Genomic DNA, 6,000 nt, shown 5'->3' with positions numbered 1-6,000 from the left:
TTATGGTGGAACAGAAATTGTTAGGTCAGGGAGCAGAATCAGCATGTTGGAACAGAAGAGACCGAGCAAACCTCTCTGTTTATAGATGAAGCAGCTGAGGTTCAGAAAGAAACCCTGGGACTTCTGAGTATTAAAAAGAAAACATCCAGGCTGTTTGATAGGGCGACGGATTTGTTTGCCTTTCTCCTCAGGCTGAGGGGAATTCCATGGCAGCATTACTGCTCCCTAAGAGAGTATTGGATTGTAGACAAACCAAGAATTGCTGTCTGCCCTTTTTATTGAGGATGTTGCTGATGAGAGAGTATTAGTCTCTTTGGGGACACAGTCTACTTCTCAGACAACTTCTAGAACCAGTTTAGCTGTGCTTTGCAAATAGAGATGGAGAAATGGAGACCCATATTGTTGCCTCCCTAGGGTCATCATTAACCAAACCAGCTGGCTGACAAGCCTGTGGCTATGGAAACCAACCTTGCTGAGGAAAGATGGATTTAAAAAATAAGCCTCTTTTCTTTTCAACTTGATTTACTGTAATGATGTTTTGGCCCTATGAATTAGATCTTGCAGAAATATCAGATTGGATCATTCAATCAGTCAATACCTTATAGTTTTCTTAAATATCCTCTGTTATTTGACCTTTTTGGTTCTGTCGAAGACAATGATGAATACTGCATTTTTCTACTCATGAAGGTTTTTACATGTGAACCCCTGATATCCTTTGCTTTCACATGTGCAAATTCAGAATTCCTGCTATGGAGAAAAAATAGTCTGTGGTGCTGGGCATACCTTTGCTGTAGGGATTCAAGGTGTTGAAAAAAACAGTAAGCTGGGAGTTGGATGTATCCATATCTATCTATATGCAAATATCAGTTTTCTTCTTGAAAATATATTTTTCATCTTCGTTGGGGTTTGGAGGAGATATATCTTATGTGCCACCAACTCTTATGTATGTTATGTATATATGCAAATGTTACACACATATATACACAAATACACACATACATACACATGGATGCCAGAATTCTTTACCCACACTTGGAAACACCATTTCCAGGGATAATAGATACTAAGGTTGAAGGTCAGGGGGAGAATATGTGTGATAGAAACATAAGAGGGTTTATTAAAAAATTCTTCAGGTTACTTGAGGTATTTTCCTCTAATCTTATCTTTTGTCTCCCAGAATGTTATACAGTTTTTACATCATAATTCTAGATAGCACTGAAAAGCCTAAGGCAGCCTATTTAGAAGTCTCTTTTTTTTTTTTAACATCTTTATCGGAGTATAATTGCTTTACAATGGTGTGTTAGTTTCTGCTTTATAACAAAGTGAGTCTGCTATACGTATACATATATCCCCATATCTCCTCCCTCTTGCGACTCCCTCCCACCTTCCCTATCCCACCCCTCTAGGTGGTCACAAAGCACAGAGCTGATCTCCCTGTGCTATGCGGCTGCTTCCCACTAGCTATCTATTTTACATTTGGTAGTATATGTATGTCCATGCCACTCTCTCACTTCGCCCCAGCTTACCCTTCCTCCTCCCCATGTCCTCAAATCCATTCTCTACATCTGCGTTTTTATTCCTGTCTTGCCCCTAGGTTGCTGAGAACCTTTTTTTTTTTTTTTTTTAGATTCCATATATATGTGTTAGCATACAGTATTTATTTTTCTCTTTCTGACTTACTTCACTCTGTGTGACAGTCTCTAGGTCCATCCACCTCACTACAAATAACTCAATTTCGATTCTTTTTATGGCTGAGTAATATTCCATTGTATATATGTGCCACATCTTCTTTATCCATTCATCTGTCGATGGACACTTAGGTTGCTCCATGTCCTGGCTATTGTAAATAGAGCTGCAGTGTACATTGTGGTACATGACTCCTTTTGTTTTTTTTGTTTTCTTAACATCTTTATTGGAGTGTAGTTGCTTTACATTGTTGTGTTAGTTCCTGCTTTATAACAAAGTGAATCAGCTATACATATACATATATCCCCATATCTCTTCCCTCTTGCATCTTCCTCCCGCCCACCCTCCCTATCCCACCCCTCTAGGTGGTCAGAAAGCACAGAGCTGATCTCCCTGTGCTATGTGGCTGCTTCCCACTAGCTATCTGTTTTACATTTGGTAGTGTATATATGTCCATGCCACTCTCTCACGTTGTCCAAGCTTACCCTTCCCCCTCCCCTTGTCCTCAAGTCCATTCTCTAGTAGGTTTGAGTCTTTATTCCCGTCCTGCCCCTAGGTTCTTCATGACCATTATTTTTTTGTATTCCATATATATGTGTTAGCATACGGTATTTGTTTTTCTCTTTCTGATTTACTTCACTCTGTATGACAGACTCTAGGTCCATGCACCTTACTACAAATAACTCAATTTCGTTTCCTTTTATGACTGAGTAATACTCCATTGTATATATGTGCCACATCTTCTTTATCCATTCATCTGTCGATGGACACTTAGGTTGCTTCCATATCCTAGCTATTGTAAATAGAGCTGCAATCAACATTGTGGTACATGGCTCTTTTTTTTTTTAACATCTTTATTGGAGTATAATTGCTTTACAATGGTGTGTTAGTTTCTGCTTTATAACAAAGTGAATCAGTTATACATATACATATGTTCCCATATCTCTTCCCTCTTGCATCTCCCTCCCTCCCACCCTCCCTATCCCACCACTCTAGGTGGTCACAAAGCACCAAGCTGATCTCCCTGTGCTATGCGGTTGCTTCCCACTAGCTATCTATTTTACGTTTGGTAGTGTATATATGTCCATGCCACTCTCTCACTTTGTCACATCTTACCCTTCCCCCTCCCCATATCCTCAAGTCCATTCTCCAGTAGGTCTGTGTCTTTATTCCCATCTTACCACTAGGTTCTTCATGACCTCTTTTTTTTTTTTTCCCTTAGATTCCATATATATGTGTTAGCATACTGTATTTGTTTTTCTCTTTCTGACTTACTTCACTCTGTGCGACAGACTCTAACTCCATCCACCTCACTACAAATAACTCCATTTCGTTTCTTCTTATGGCTGAGTAATATTCCATTATATATATGTGCCACATCTTTACCCATTCATCTGATGATGGACACTTAGGTTGCTTCCATGTCCTGGCTATTGTAAATAGTGCTGCAATGAACATTGGGGTGCATGTGTCTTTTTGAATTATCGTTTTCTCAGGGTATATGCCTAGTAGTGGGATTGCTGGGTCATATGGTATTTCTATTTTTAGTTTTTTAAGGAACCTCCATACTGTTCTCCATAGTGGCTGTATCAGTTTACATTCCCACCAACAGTGCAAGAGGGTTCCCTTTTCTCCACACCATCTCCAGCATTTATTATTTGTAGATTTTTTGATGATGGCCATTCTGACTGGTGTGAGATGATATCTCATTGTAGTTTTGATTTGCATTTCTCTAATGATTAATGATGTTGAGCATTCTTTCATATGTTTCCTGGCAATCTGTGTATCTTCTTTGGAGAAATGTCTATTTAGGTCTTCTGCCCATTTTTGGATTGGGTTGTTTGTTTTTTTGATACTGAGCTGCATGAGCTGCTTGTATATTTTGGAGAGTAATCCTTTGTCAGTTGCTGCGTTTGCAAATATTTTCTCCCATTCTGAGTGTTGTCTTTTCGTCTTGTTTATGGTTTCCTTTGCTGTGCAAAAGCTTTGAAGTTCCATTAGGTCCCATTTGTTTATTTTTGTTTTTATTTCCCTTTCTCTAGGAGGTAGGTCAAAAAGGATCTTGCTGTGATGTATGTCATAGAGTGTTCTGCCTATGTTTTCCTCTAAGAGTTTGATAGTGTCTGGCCTTACATTTAGGTCTTTAATCCATTTTGAGTTTATTTTTGTGTATGGTGTTACACAAAACACCATTAGAGTGTTCTAATTTCATTCTTTTACATGTAGCTGTCCAGTTTTCCCAGCACCACTTATTGAAGAGACTGTCTTTTCTCCATTGTATATCCTTGCCTCCTTTAACAAAAATAAGGTGACTATATGTGTGTGGGCTTATCTCTGGGCTTTCTGTCCTGTTCCATTGATCTATATTTCTGTTTTTGTGCCAGTATCATACTGTCTTGATTACTGTAGCTTTGTAGTATAGTCTAAAGTCAGGGAGCCTGATTCCTCCAGCTCCGTTTTTCTTTCTCAAGATTGCTTTGGCTATTCGGGGTCTTTTGTGTTTCCAGACAAATTGTGAAATTTTTTGTTCTAGTTCTGTGGAAAATGCCATTGGTAGTTTGATAGGGATTGCACCGAATCTGTAGATTGCTTTGGGTAGTATAGTAATTTTCACAATGTTGATTCTTCCAATCCAAGAACATGGTATATCTCTCCATCTGTTTGTATCATGTTTAATTTCTTTCATTAGTGTCTTATAGTTTTCTGCATACAGGTCTTTTTTCTCCTTAGGTAGTTTTATTCTTAGATATTTTATTCTTTTTGCTGCAATGGTAAATGGGAGTGTTTCCTTAATTTCTCTTTCAGATTTTTCATCATTAGTTTATAGGAATGCAAGAGATTTCTGTTCATTAATTTTGTATCCTGCTACTTTACCAAATTCATTGATTAGCTCTAGTAGTTTTCTGGTGGCATCTTTAGGATTCTCTATGTATAGTATGTCATCTGCAAACAATGAAAGCTTTACTTCTTCTTTTCCAATTTGGATTCCATTTATTTCTTTTTCTTCTCTGATTGCTTTGGCCTTTCCAAAACTATGTTGAATAATAGTGGTAAGAGTGGGCAACCTTGTCTTGTTTCTGATCTTAGTGGAAATGGTTTCAGTTTTTCACCATTGAGAATGATGTTGGCTGTGGGTTTGTCATATATGGCCTTTATTGTGTTGAGATAAGTTCCCTCTATGCCTACTTTCTGGAGGGTTTTTATCATAAATGGATGATGAATTTTGTCAAAAGCTTTCTCTGCATCTATTGAGATGATCATATGGTTTTTATCCTTCAATTTGCTAATATGGTGTATCACATTGATTGATTTGCATATATTGAAGAATCCTTGCATTCCTGGGATAAACCCCACTTGATCATGGTGTATGATCCTTTTAATGTGCTGTTGGATTCTGTTTGCTAGTATTTTGTTGAGGATTTTTGCATCTATGCTCATCAATGATATTGGCCTGTAGTTTTCTTTCTTTGTGACATCTTTATCTGGGTTGGTTATCAGGGTGATGGTGGCCTTGTAGAATGAGTTTTGGGAATGTTCCTCCCTCTGCTATTTTTGGAAGAGTTTGAGAAGGATAGGTGTTAGCTCTTCTCTAAATGTTTGATAGAATTTGCCTGTGAAGCCATCTGGTCCTGGGCTTTTGTTTGCTGGAAGATTTTTAATCACAGTCTCAATTTCAGTGCTTGTGATTGGTCTGTTTATATTTTCTATGTCTTCCTGGTTCAGTCTCGGAATGTTGTGCTTTGTAAGAATTTGTCCATTTCTTCCAGGTTGTCCATTTTATTTACATATAGTTGCTTGTAGTAATCTCTCATGATCCTTTGTATTTCTGCAGTGTCACTTGTTACTTCTCCTTTTTCATTTCTAATCTATTGATTTGAGTCTTCTCCCTTTTTTTCTTGATGAGTCTGGCTAATGGTTTATCAATTTTGTTTATCTTCTCAAAGAACCAGCTTTTGGTTTTATTGATCTTTGCTATTTTTTCATTTATTTTGTGATCTGATCTTTATGATTTCTTTCCTTTTGCTAACTTTGGTGTTTTTTTGTTTTTCTTTCTCTAATTGCTTTAAGTGTAAGGTTAGGTTGTTTATTTGAGATGTTTCTTATTTCTTGAGTTAGGATTGTATTGCTATAAACTTCTCTCTTAGAACTGCTTTTGCTGGATCCCATAGGTTTTGGGTCGTTGTGTTTTTCTTTTCTTTTTTTTTTTTTTTTTTAAATGCCAATGGACATTTTTTTTTTTTAATTTTCATTTTATTTATTTATTTATGGCTGTGTTGGGTCTTCATTTCTGTGCGAGGGCTTTCTCTAGTTGCG

The sequence above is a fragment of the Balaenoptera acutorostrata genome, chromosome 7, assembly GCF_949987535.1.
Source record: "Balaenoptera acutorostrata chromosome 7, mBalAcu1.1, whole genome shotgun sequence".
NCBI lineage: Eukaryota > Metazoa > Chordata > Mammalia > Artiodactyla > Balaenopteridae > Balaenoptera > Balaenoptera acutorostrata.
The sequence above is the reverse complement of the archived record's forward strand: the minus strand, read 5'-3'. Positions refer to the sequence as shown.